General features: G+C 42.5%; 9 non-coding genes and 3 pseudogenes across 9 annotated transcripts; all 12 read left to right on the forward strand.

Moving 5' to 3' along the window:
- The first annotated feature begins 2750 nt into the window (after positions 1–2750).
- Positions 2751–2867, forward strand: LOC142511820 (5S ribosomal RNA; annotated as a pseudogene).
- Positions 2868–3543: 676 nt separating this feature from the next.
- Positions 3544–3662, forward strand: LOC142511313 (5S ribosomal RNA; annotated as a pseudogene).
- Positions 3663–4257: 595 nt separating this feature from the next.
- On the forward strand, positions 4258–4376 carry LOC142514043 (5S ribosomal RNA). The gene has a single exon (XR_012809957.1). It is a non-coding gene; the product is annotated as a 5S ribosomal RNA (ribosomal RNA).
- A 680-nt stretch (positions 4377–5056) lies between these two features.
- Positions 5057–5175, forward strand: LOC142509812 (5S ribosomal RNA). Its single transcript, XR_012807962.1, has one exon. It is a non-coding gene; the product is annotated as a 5S ribosomal RNA (ribosomal RNA).
- A 1437-nt stretch (positions 5176–6612) lies between these two features.
- On the forward strand, positions 6613–6730 carry LOC142508669 (5S ribosomal RNA). Its single transcript, XR_012806875.1, has one exon. It is a non-coding gene; the product is annotated as a 5S ribosomal RNA (ribosomal RNA).
- Positions 6731–7402: 672 nt separating this feature from the next.
- Positions 7403–7519, forward strand: LOC142508690 (5S ribosomal RNA). Its single transcript, XR_012806894.1, has one exon. It is a non-coding gene; the product is annotated as a 5S ribosomal RNA (ribosomal RNA).
- A 678-nt stretch (positions 7520–8197) lies between these two features.
- Positions 8198–8316, forward strand: LOC142510060 (5S ribosomal RNA). The gene has a single exon (XR_012808198.1). It is a non-coding gene; the product is annotated as a 5S ribosomal RNA (ribosomal RNA).
- A 675-nt stretch (positions 8317–8991) lies between these two features.
- LOC142511243 (5S ribosomal RNA) lies at positions 8992–9110 on the forward strand (annotated as a pseudogene).
- A 670-nt stretch (positions 9111–9780) lies between these two features.
- Positions 9781–9899, forward strand: LOC142507213 (5S ribosomal RNA). The gene has a single exon (XR_012805475.1). It is a non-coding gene; the product is annotated as a 5S ribosomal RNA (ribosomal RNA).
- Positions 9900–10576: 677 nt separating this feature from the next.
- LOC142507818 (5S ribosomal RNA) lies at positions 10577–10694 on the forward strand. Its single transcript, XR_012806061.1, has one exon. It is a non-coding gene; the product is annotated as a 5S ribosomal RNA (ribosomal RNA).
- Positions 10695–11377: 683 nt separating this feature from the next.
- Positions 11378–11496, forward strand: LOC142513864 (5S ribosomal RNA). The gene has a single exon (XR_012809788.1). It is a non-coding gene; the product is annotated as a 5S ribosomal RNA (ribosomal RNA).
- Positions 11497–12174: 678 nt separating this feature from the next.
- On the forward strand, positions 12175–12293 carry LOC142507924 (5S ribosomal RNA). The gene has a single exon (XR_012806161.1). It is a non-coding gene; the product is annotated as a 5S ribosomal RNA (ribosomal RNA).
- The last annotated feature ends 627 nt before the right edge of the window (positions 12294–12920 follow it).

A 12920-nucleotide genomic window follows, 5' to 3' on the forward strand; every position in this document is an offset into this window, starting at 1 on the left:
GATGTGTAGCGGCTTGGGGTTTCTCGTTTTCTTTGTCTAGATCGGTGGGTAGGTGAAGTCTGGTGGTGCAAGGGCGACTCTAGACCTTGAATAGACTCTGGTGGGTCTTAACCATGGTCTGGAAATGCACGAACGCTGCTGGTCTTGTCCTAGAAGCCGCAAGGGAAGAGTTGGACGAGTTGGGTTCGATTGGTGTTGTGGGGAGTGTAGCGATAGGGTGATCTACGCCTGATGCATGAGGCTGATGGCGTGGGTGCAGTAGGTTCAGGGGAGCCCTATGGTGGTCTAGGAAAGGCTGATACGTGCCTGGTTCCATCGGTGTTGGGCTAAGACGCGAGAATAGGGAGGTAGTGTAGTAGGGTAGGCGAAAGGGGAAGAGGCTGATTTCCAGCATCTTGTAAGGCCTGATCGAATGGTTTAAGCGACGGGTCTGGATGTTTATAAGGCCTTTTAAGTGTTTATTAGGTGTGGTAAAAAGTTGGGAAAAATACGGTTAAGTTTCGAGTCGATTCGGCTTAAAACCGGGACACCGGTCCAAGTTTTAAAACAATTCGGTTAAGTTATAAAATGGGCTCGAGTTTACGTCTAGGGATGCTTTTAAATATGTTTTGGGATATTTTAAGGAATTTGGTAAGCTTTGGATCAAAATAATGAGTTTTGGATTTATCCGGGATTTAGTCGCAACACGAAACGTTAATTACAGAATTAATTGAAACGCTAGATTTAAGCTTAATTAAATTATGAAAAATTATATTTAAAGTCAAATTATTATAAGAAATCTAAGTTTTTAATTTGGGAATTTTATGCTAAGGTTTGGTTTAATTCGGGATTAAAGCGCGTTAATATGTTATGTTTAAAAATTAATTTAAAATTCATCGATTTAAGCCAAATAAAAATATGGGAAAATTTTTGTAGGCTTAAATAATTATTTGGGACATGTTAGATTAAATGGAATTAAGAAAATGTCATACGTCTAAGGGCAAAATGGTAATTTTTGGGTTTTAGGGGCAAAATGGTCATTTTGCACCCGGGGTTAGATGTTGGTCCTGGCAGCGCCATGAGCACAAATTTACTATATTTTAAAGTTTTATGCATCATGATCACGATTTTTAATATTTTATGAAAATATACGTTGCATTCTTGGTTTAAAGGAAAAATTACGTATATGCATGTTTTTATTAAGTGGTGAATATCATGATGTTTTTGAAGGATGGGAGTTGGTTGTGACTGACGATGTATATGTATACGATGATAGGATTGGAGATATCGTGAGGGAAAAGGCCCTAGAGGGAGCCCGTTTACGGGAGAAGGCCCCAGAGGGAGCCCGACGATCGTATTTCCATTGACATGATATGAGATATGATGAGCTGAGGCCAAGGCTCAGTGGACGGGTAATGCTGTCGCTGATGTCCCCGCCGCCGGGTACCACGGTTTTATAGATGGATCCATCGATAGAGCTGATATGAAAGTCACAACTAATAAACTGAATTCAGTTAAAAAGAAAATGTTTAAGTTTATGATGACATGATTTAATACGATATGATTTGATACGACATGTTTATATCATGTTTTAAAGTTTATGAAAGGTATGTTGGCATTATGATTTTACAATACACGTTTCTGTTATGCTTTTAAGTTCATGAAAGATATGTTGAGTATGATATTTTTCACTGCTGTGTGCTATGTATATGTACTTGTTATTCCTGGTATAGGTGTGTTGATTCTTTAGACTCACTAGGCATGTGTGATGCAGGTGAGCTAAATGTTGAGGAGACTATAGGTGCCGAACTCTGAGTAGGCAGACCTGGTGCGATGACACGACCCGAGGACCACATGTTTTCCGCATTACGATTTATGAGATTGGGAGGAAATGAATATTTTCACACGTTGATGATTTTAAGATTTTTATTAGTTTATGTTTTCGTATGATTGTAGATGAGTTTGGTTATTTTTTTACTGTCAAATTATTACGATTATTTTAAATGTTATTTCGAAAATGCGAGCTTTTATTTAAAAAAAATGTCCAGTGGAATTTTAAAAATGAGTGAGACGTTACAGTGCGTGTTGCACCCCTTTTCGTGTTTTTCTATTTTTGATTACTTGTTGACAGACTATTTTCGACTCAAATCATCTGAATCTCGATTGGGACCAGATAAGACATGTGAAAGCAACGTAGCTCGGACACTGCCGGATTTGGACAAAATTGAAACCTAATTTGATTGAAACGGGCAAACGAACGTGACTCATTACTCCGCAATGAGCTGGCGAGATTTTAGCCGAATTCCTTCTCTAAGACCCTCTAATTTGCGATTTTCCGCTTCTGTTAAGCTTCCGTTTCCTCGAAAAATCCGCTTAGGAAGTCCGAAATTCGATTCCGGTTCCATTTTACGTATTCAGGCATAATAATAGCTTTACATTCGCTATTTGTTTTTCTTATTTTTTTCTATTTTCTGGGAACATTTAGCGATTTTTGTTGTCTTGAGCAGGTTTCGTGCGGAAGGGTATGACGCATATTACTCCGGAGATGGCTAACTCGTTAAAAAAATTATTTCAACTGCTTTATCCATAATTTACGTATACGGTCGTGACACGAGGACTTACCAGGGAGGTCACCCATCCTAGCTCTGCCATCGCGCCAGAACGCTTAACTTCATGGTTCTGATTGGGCGAGAGCAGTGCCGCGTGTTGTCCATCGCCGCCTGCTCCACACGTACTCGAGGGATATAAGAATAAAAATCCCACTCAATGTCGGGTGCGATCATACCAGCACTAATGCACGGATCCCATCAAAACTCCGAAGTTAAGCGTGCTTTGCCGAGAGCAGCACTAGGATGGGTGATCCCCTGGAAGTCCTCGTGTTGCACCCCTTTACGTGTTTTTCTATTTTTGATTACTTGTTGACAGAAGATTTTCGGCTTAAATAATCTGAATCTCGATTAGGATTAGATAAGACATGTGAAATCAACGTAGCTCAAGCACTACCGGATTTGGACAAAATTGTAGCCTAATTTGATTGTAAACGGGCAAACGAACAAGACTCATTACTCCACAAGAAGCTGGCGAGATTTTAGCCGAATTCCTTCTCTAGGACCCTCTAATTTGCGATTTTCCGCTTTTGTTAAGCTTTCGTTTCCTCGAGAAATCCGCTTAGGAAGTTCGAAATTCTATTTCGGTTCCATTTTATTGTATCTCACGCATAATAATATCTTTACATTCACTATTTTCTTCTTCTTATTTTTTTCTCTTTTCTGGGAACATTTAGCAATTTTTTTTGTCGTGAGCCGGTTCTGTGCAGAATGGTATAACGCAAATTACTCCGGAGACGGTTAACTCATTAAAAACAATTATTTCGATTGTTTTAGCCATAATTTACGTAAACGGTCGCGACACGTGGGCTGCCAGGGAGGTCACCCATCCTCGCTCTGCCATCGCGCCAGAACGCTTAACTTCATGGTTCTGATTAGGCGAGAGTAGAGCCGCGTGTTTTCTATCACCGCCCGCACGTACTCGAGGGATATAAGAATAAACATCCCACTCAATGTCGGGTGTGATCATACCTGCACTTATGCACCGAATCCCATCAAAACTCCGAAGTTAAGCGTGCTTGGTCAAGAGCAGTACTAGGATGGGTGAACCCCTTGGAATTCCTCGTGTTGCACCCCTTTCTATTTTTGATTACTTGTTGACAGACGATTTTCGGCTCAAATCATCTGAATCTCGATCGGGACCAGATAAGACATGTGAAAACAACGTAGCTCGGACACTGCCGGATTTGGACAAAATTGCCGGCTAATTTGATTGTAAACGGGCAAACGAACGAGACTTATTACTCCGCAATGAGCTGGCGAGATTTTAGCCGAATTCTTTCCCAAATTCGATTCCGATTTATTTATCGTATCCCATGTATAATAATAGCTTTACATTCGCTATTTTCTTCTTCTTATTTTTTTCTATTTTCTGTGAACATTTAGCGATTTTTGTTGTCGTGAGCCGGTTCGGTGCAGAAGGGTATGACGCAGATGACTCCGGAGACGGTTAACTCATTGAAAACAATTATTTCGACTGTTTTAGCTATAATTATGTAAACGGTCGCGACACAAGGACTTCCAAGGGAGGTCACCCATCCTAGCTCTGTCATCGCGCCAGAACGCTTAAATTCATGGTTCTGATTGGGCGAGAGCAGTGCCGCGTGTTGTCCATCGCCGCCAGCTCCACACGTACTCGAGGGATATAAGAATAAACATCCCACTCAATGTCGGGTGCGATCATACCAGCACTAATGCACCGGATCCCATCAGAACTCCGAAATTAAGCGTGCTTGGACGAGAGCAGTACTAGGATGGGTGACCCTCTAGGAAGTTCTCGTGTTGCACCCCTTTTCGTGTTTTTCTATTTTTGATTACTTGTTGACAGATGATTTTCGGCTCAAATCATCTGAATCACGATCGTGATCAGATAAGACATGTGAAATCAACGTAGCTTGGGCACTGCCGGATTTGGAAAAAATTGAAGCCTAATTTGATTGTAAACGGGCAAACGAACGAGACTCATTACTCCGCAATGAGCTGGCGAGATTTTAGCCGAATTCCTTCTCCAAGACCCTCTAATTTGCGTTTTTTCGCTTTTGTTCAGCTTCCGTTTCTTCTAGAAATCTGCTTACGAAGTCTGAAATTCGATTTCGGTTCCATTTTATCGTATTCCAGGCATAATAATAGCTTTATATTCGCTATTTTCTTCTTCTTATTTTCTTTTCTATTTTCTGGGAACATTTAGCGATTTTTGTTGTCTTGAGCAGGTTTCGTGCTGAAGGGTATGACGCATATTTCTCCGAAGACGGTTAACTCGTTAAAAACAATTATTTCAACTGTTTTATCCATAATTTACATAAACGGTCGTGACACGAGGACTTCCAGGGAGGTCACCCATCCTAGCTCTGCCATAGCGCCAGAACGCTTAACTTCATGGTTCTGATTGGGCGAGAGCAGTGCCGCGTGTTGTCCATTGCCGCGGCCACACGTACTCGAGGGATATAAGAATAAACATCCCACTCAATGTCGGGAGCGATCATACCAGCACTAATGCACTGGATCCCATCAGAAATCTGAAGTTAAGCATGCTTGGGCGAGAGCAGTATTAGGATGGGTGTCCCCCTGGGAAGTCCTCGTGTTACACCCTTTTTTGTGTTTTTCTATTTTTGATTACTTGTTGACAGACGATTTTCGGCTCAAATCATCTGAATCTTGATCGAGACCAGATAAGAAATGTGAAATCAACGTAGCTCGGACACTCGGATTTGGACAAAATTGTAGCCTAATTTGATTGTTAACGGTCAAACGAACGAGACTCATTACTCCGCAATGAGCTGGCGAGATTTTAGCCGAATTCCTTCTCTAAGACTCTCTAATTTGTGATTTTTCGTTTCTGTTAAGCTTCCGTTTCCTCAAGAAATCCGCTTAGGAAGTTCTAAATTCGATTCCGGTTCCATTTTATCGTATCCCAGGCATAATAATAGCTTTACATTCGCTATTTTCTTTTTCTTATTTTTTTCTATTTTTTGGGAACATTTAGCGATTTTTGTCGTCGTGAGCCGGTTCTGTGCGGAAGGGTATGACGCATATTACTGCGGTGATGGTTAACTCATTAAAAACAATTATTTTGACTTTTTATCCATAATTTACGTAAACGGTCACGGCACGAGGACTTCCAAGGGAGGTCACCCATCCTAGCTCTGCCATCGCGCCAGAACGCTTAACTTCATGGTTCTGATTGGGCGAGAGCAGTGCCGCGTGTTGTCCATCGCCGCCCGCTCCACACGTACTCGAGGGATATAAGAATAAACATTCCACTCAATATCGGGTGCGATCATACCTGAACTTATGCACCAGTACTATGATGGGTGAACCCATGGGAAGTCCTCGTGTTACACCCCTTTTCGTGTTTTTCTATTTTTGATTACTTGTTGACAGACGATTTTCGGCTCAAATAATCTGAATCTCGATCAGGATTAGATAAGACATGTGAAATCAACATAGCTCAAGCACTGCCGGATTTGGACAAAATTGTAGCCTAATTTGATTGTAAACGGGCAAACGAACGAGACTCATTACTCAACAAGAAGCTGGCGAGATTTTAGCCGAATTCCTTCTCTAGGACCCTCTAATTTGCGATTTTCCCCTTCTGTTAAGCTTTCGTTTCCTCGAGAAATCCGCTTAGGAAGTTCGAAATTCGATTTCGGTTCCATTTTATTGTATCTCACGCATAATAATAGCTTTACATTCACTATTTTCTTCTTCTTATTTTTTTTTCTCTTTTCTGGGAACATTTAGCAATTTTTTTTGTCGTGAGCCGGTTCTGTGCAGAATAGTATAACGCAAATTACTCCGGAGACGGTTAACTCATTAAAAACAATTATTTCGATTGTTTTAGCCATAATTTACGTAAACAGTCGCGACACGTGGGCTGCCAGGGAGGTCACCCATCCTCGCTCTGTCATCGCGCCAGAACGCTTAACTTCATGGTTCTGATTAGGCAAGAGTAGAGCCGCGTGTTTTCCATCACCGTCCGCTCCACACGTACTCGAGGGATATAAGAATAAACATCCCACTCAATGTCGGGTGTGATCATACCTGCACTTATGCACCGGATCCCATCAAAACTCCGAAGTTAAGCGTGCTTGGTCAAGAGCAGTACTAGGATGGGTGACCCCTTGGAAGTCCACGTGTTGCACCCCTTTCTATTTTTGATTACTTGTTGACAGACGATTTTCGGCTCAAATCATCTGAATCTCGATCGGGACCAGATAAGACATGTGAAAACAACGTAGCTCGGACACTGCCGGATTTGGACAAAATTGCAGGCTAATTTGATTGTAAACGGGCAAACGAACGAGACTCATTACTCCGCAATGAGCTGGCGAGATTTTAGCCGAATTCTTTCCCTAAGACACTCTAATTTGCGATTTTCCGTTTCTGTTAAGCTTCGGTTGCCTCGAGAAATCCGTTTAGGAAGTCCGAAATTCGATTCCGGTTCCATTTTATCGTATCCCATGTATAATAATAGCTTTACATTCGCTATTTTCTTCTTCTTATTTTTTTTCTATTTTCTGTGAACATTTAGCGATTTTTGTTGTCGTGAGCCGGTTCGGTGCAGAAGGGTATGACGCAGATGACTTCGGAGACGGTTAACTCATTAAAAACAATTATTTCGACTGTTTTAGCTATAATTATGTAAACGGTCGCGACACAAGGACTTCCAAGGGAGGTCACCCATCCTAGCTCTGTCATCGCGCCAGAACGCTTAAATTCATGGTTCTGATTGGGCGAGAGCAGTGCCGCGTGTTGTCCATCGCCGCCATCTCCACACGTACTCGAGGGATATAAGAATAAACATCCCACTCAATGTCGGGTGCGATCATACCAGCACTAATGCACCGAATCCCATCAGAACTCCGAAGTTAAGCGTGCTTGGACGAGAGCATTACTAGGATGGGTGCCCCTGGGAAGTTCTCGTGTTGCACCCTTTTCGTGTTTTTCTATTTTTGATTACTTGTTGACAGACGATTTTCGGCTCAAATCATCTGAATCTTGATCGAGACCAGATAAGAAATGTGAAATCAACGTAGCTCGGACACTGCCGGATTTGGACAAAATTGTAGCCTAATTTGATTGTTAACGGTCAAACGAACGAGACTCATTACTCCGCAATGAGCTGGCGAGATTTTAGCCGAATTCCTTCTCTAAGACTCTCTAATTTGTGATTTTCCGCTTCTGTTAAGGTTCCGTTTCCTCAAGAAATTTGCTTAGGAAGTTCTAAATTCGATTCTGGTTCCATTTTATCGTATCCCAGGCATAATAATAGCTTTACATTCGCTATTTTCTTCTTATTTTTTTTTCTATTTTTTGGGAACATTTAGCGATTTTTGTCGTCGTGAGCCGGTTCTGTGCGGAAGGGTATGACGCATATTACTGCGGTGACGGTTAACTCATTAAAAACAATTATTTTGACTGTTTTATCCATAATTTACGTAAACGGTCACGGCACGAGGACTTCCAAGAAAGGTCACCCATCCTAGCTCTGCCATCGCGCCAGAACGCTTAACTTCATGGTTCTGATTGGGCGAGAGCAGTGCCGCGTGTTGTCCATCGCCGCCCACCACACGTACTCGAGGGATATAAGAATAAACATCCCACTCAATATCGGGTGCGATCATACCTGCACTTATGCACCGGTTCCTATCAGAACTCCTAAGTTAAGCGTGCTTGGGCGAGAGCAGTACTATGATGGGTGAACCCCTGGGAAGTCCTCGTGTTACACCCCTTTTCGTGTTTTTCTATTTTTGATTACTTGTTGACAGACGATTTTCGGCTCAAATAATCTGAATCTCGATCAGGATTAGATAAGACATGTGAAATCAACGTAGCTCAAGCACTGCCGGATTTGGACAAAATTGTAGCCTAATTTGATTGTAAACTGGCAAACGAACGAGACTCATTACTCCACAAGAAGCTGGCGAGATTTAGGCGAATTCCTTCTCTAGGACCCTCTAATTTGCGATTTTCCGCTTCTGTTAAGCTTTCGTTTCCTCGAGAAATCCGCTTAGAAAGTTCGAAATTCGATTTCGGTTCCATTTTATTGTATCTCACGCATAATAGCTTTACATTCACTATTTTCTTCTTCTTATTTTTTTTTCTTTTTCTGGGAACATTTAGCAATTTTTTTTGTCGTGAGCCGGTTCTGTGCAGAATGGTATAACGCAAATTACTCCGGAGACGGTTAACTCATTAAAAACAATTATTTCGATTGTTTTACCCATAATTTACGTAAACGGTCGCGACACGTGGGCTGCCAGGGAGGTCACCCATCCTCGTACCATCGCGCCAGAACGCTTAACTTCATGGTTCTGATTAGGCGAGAGTAGAGCCGCGTGTTTTCCATCACCGCCCGCTCCACACGTACTCGAGGGATATAAAAATAAACATCCCACTCAATGTCGTGTGTGATCATACCTGCACTTATGCACCTGATCCTATCAAAACTCCGAAGTTAAGCGTGCTTGGTCAAGAGCAGTACTAGGATGGGTGACCCCCTTGGAAGTCCTCGTGTTGCACCCCTTTCTATTTTTGATTACTTGTTGACAGACGATTTTCGGCTCAAATCATCTGAATCTCGATCGGGACCAGATAAGACATGTGAAAACGACGTAGCACGGACACTGCCGGATTTGGACAAAATTGCAGGCTAATTTGATTGTAAACGGCCAAACGAACGAGACTCATTACTCCGCAATGAGCTGACGATATTTTAGCCGAATTCTTTCCCTAAGACACTCTAATTTGCGATTTTCCGTTTCTGTTAAGCTTCTGTTTCCTCGAGAAATCCGTTTAGGAAGTCCGAAATTCGATTCCGGTGCCATTTTATCGTATCCCATGTATAATAATAGCTTTACATTCGCTATTTTCTTCTTCTTATTTTTTTCTATTTTCTGTGAACATTTAGCGATTTTTGTTGTCGTGAGCCGGTTCGGTGCAGAAGGGTATGACGCGGATGACTCCGGAGACGGTTAACTCATTAAAAACAATTATTTCGACTGTTTTAGCTATAATTATGTAAACGGTCGCGACACAAGGACTTCCAAGGTAGGTCACCCATCCTAGCTCTGTCATCGCGCCAGAATGCTTAAATTCATGGTTCTGATTGGGCGAGAGCAGTGCCGCGTGTTGTCCATCGCCGCCAGCTCCACACGTACTCGAGGGATATAAGAATAAACATCCACTCAATGTCGGGTGCGATCATACCAGCACTAATGCACCGGATCCCATCAGAACTCCGAAGTTAAGCGTGCTTGGGCGAGAGCAGTACTAGGATGGGTGACCCCCTAGGAAGTTCTCGTATTGCACCCCTTTTCGTGTTTTTCTATTTTTGATTACTTGTTGACAGATGATTTTCGGCTCAAATCATCTGAATCACGATCGGGATCAGATAAGACATGTGAAATCAACGTAGCTTGGGCACTGCCGGATTTGAAAAAAATAGTAGGCTAATTTGGTTGTAAACGGGCAAACGAACGAGACTCATTACTCCGGAATGAGCTGGCGAGATTTTAACCGAATTCTTTCTCTAAGACACTCTAGTTTGCGATTTTCCGCTTCTGTTAAGCTTCTGTTTCCTCAAGAAATCCGTTTAGGAAGTCCGAAATTCGATTCCGGTTCCATTTTATCGTATCCCAGGCATAATAATAGCTTTACATTCGCTATTTTTTCTTCTTTTTTTTCTATTTTCTGTGAACATTTAGCGATTTTTGTTGTCGTGAGCCGGTTCGGTGCAGAAGGTTATGTCGCAGATGACTCGGAGACGGTTAAATCATTAAAAACAATTATTTCGACTGTTTTAGCTATAATTATGTAAACGGTCGCGACACAAGGACTTCCAAGGGAGGTCACCCATCCTAGCTCTGTCATCGCGTCAGAACGCTTAAATTCATGGTTCTGATTGGGCGAGAGCAGTGCCGCGTGTTGTCCATCGCCGTCCGCTCCACACGTACTCGAGGGATATAAGAATAAACATCCCACTCAATGTCGAGTGCGATCATGCCAGCACTAATGCACCGGATCCAGTCAGAACTCCGAAGTTAAGCGTGCTTGGGCGAGACCAGTACTAGGATGGGTGACCCCCTGGAAGTTCTCGTGTTGCACCTCTTTTCGTGTTTTCTACTTTCGATTACTTTTTGACAGACGATTTTCGGCTCAAATCATCTGAATCTCTATCGGGACCAGATAAGACATGTTAAATCAACGTAGCTCGGGCACTGCCGGATTTGGACAAAATTGTAGGCTAATTTGATTGTAAACGGGCAAACGAACGAGACTCACTACTCCACAATGTGCTGGCGAGATTTTAGCCGAATTCCTTCTCTAAGACCCTCTTATTTGCGATTTTCCGCTTCTGTTAAGGTTCCGTTTCCTCGAAAAATCCGCTTAGGAAGTCCGAAATTCGATTCCGGTTCCATTTCATCGTATCCCAGGCATAATAATAGCTTTACATTCGCTATTTTCTTCTTATAATTTTCTTTTCTATTTTCTAGGAACATTTAGCGATTTTTGTTGTCTTGAGCAGGTTTTGTGCGGAAGGGTATGACGCATATTACTCCGGAGACGGTTAACTCGTTAAAAACAATTATTTCAACTGTTTTATCCATAATTTACGTAAACGGTCGTGACACGAGGACTTCCCATGGAGGTCACCCATCCTAGCTCTGCCATCGCGCCAGAACGCTTAATTTCATGGTTCTGATTGGGCGAGAGTAGTGCCGCGTGTTGTCCATCGCCGCCCGCGCCACACGTACTCGAGGGAAGTAATAATAAACATCCCACTATATGTCGGGAGCGATCATACCAGCACTAATGCACCGGATCCCATCAGAACTCCGAAGTTAAGCGTGCTTGGGCGAGACCAGTACTAAGATGGGTGACCCCCTGGTAAGTCCTCGTGTTGCTCCCCTTTTGTGTTTTTCTATTTTTGATTACTTGTTTACAGACAATTTTCGGCTCAAATTATCTGAATCTCGATCGGGACCAGATAAGACATGTGAAATCAACGTAGCTCGGGCACTGCCGGATTTGGACAAAATTGTAGGCTAATTTGATTATAAACGGGCAAACGAACGAGACTCAGTACTCCGTAATGGGCTGGCGAGATTTTAGCCGAATTATTTCTTTAAGACCCTCTAATTTGCGATTTTTCGCTTCGGTTAAACTTCTGTTTCCTCGAGAAATCCGTTTAGGAAGTCCGAAATTCGATTCCGTTTCCATTTTATCGTATCCCAGGCATAATAATAGCTTTACATTTGCTATTTTATTCTTCTTATTTTCTTTTCTATTTCTTGGAAAATTTAGTTTTTGTTGTCGTGAGTCGGTTCTGTGCGGAAGGGTATGACGTAGATTACTCCGGAGACGGTTAACTCATTAAAAACAATTATTTCGACTGTTTTAGCTTTAATTTATGTAAACGGTCGCGACACAAGGACTTCCAAGGGAGGTAACCCATCATAGCTCTTTCATCGCGCCAGAACGCTTAACTTCATGGTTCTGATTGGGCGAGAGCAGTGCCGCGTGTTGTCCATCGCGCCCGCTCCACACGTACTCGAGGGATATAAGAATAAACATCCCACTCAATGTCGGGTGCGATCATACCAGCACTAATGCACCGGATCCCATCAGAACTCCGAAGTTAAGCGTGCTTGGGCGAGAGCAGTACTAGGATGGGTGACCCCCTTGGAAGTCCTCGTGTTGCACCCCTTTTCGTGTTTTTTTTTTGATTACTAGTTGACAGACTATTTTCGGCTCAAATCATCTGAATCTCGATTAGGACCAGTTAAGACATGTGACAACAACGTAGCTCGGACACTGCAGGATTTGGACAAAATTGTAGGCTAATTGGATTGTAAACGGGCAAACGAACGAGACTCATTACTCCACAATGAGCTGGCGAGATTTTAGCCGAATTCTTTCACTAAGACACTCTAATTTGCGATTTTCCGCTTCTGTTAAGCTTCTGTTTCCTCGAGAAATCCGTTAAGGAAGTCCGAAATTCGATTCCGGTTCCATTTTATCGTATCCCGGGCATAATAATAGCTTTACATTCGCTATTTTTTCTTCTTATTTTTTTCTATTTTCTGTGAACATTTAGCGATTTTGTTGTCGTGAGCCGGTTCGGTGCATAAGGGCATGACGCAGATGACTCCGGAGGCGTTTAAGTCATTAAAAATAATTTCGACTGTTTTAGCTATAATTATGTAAACGGTCGCGACACAAGGACTTCCAAGGGAGGTCACCCATCCTAGCTCTGTCATCGCGTCAGAACGCTTAAATTCATGGTTCTGATTGGGCGAAAGCAGTGCCGCGTGTTGTCCATCGCCCGCCGCG

Source organism: Primulina tabacum, chromosome 10 (assembly GCF_025594145.1).
Source record: "Primulina tabacum isolate GXHZ01 chromosome 10, ASM2559414v2, whole genome shotgun sequence".
NCBI lineage: Eukaryota > Viridiplantae > Streptophyta > Magnoliopsida > Lamiales > Gesneriaceae > Primulina > Primulina tabacum.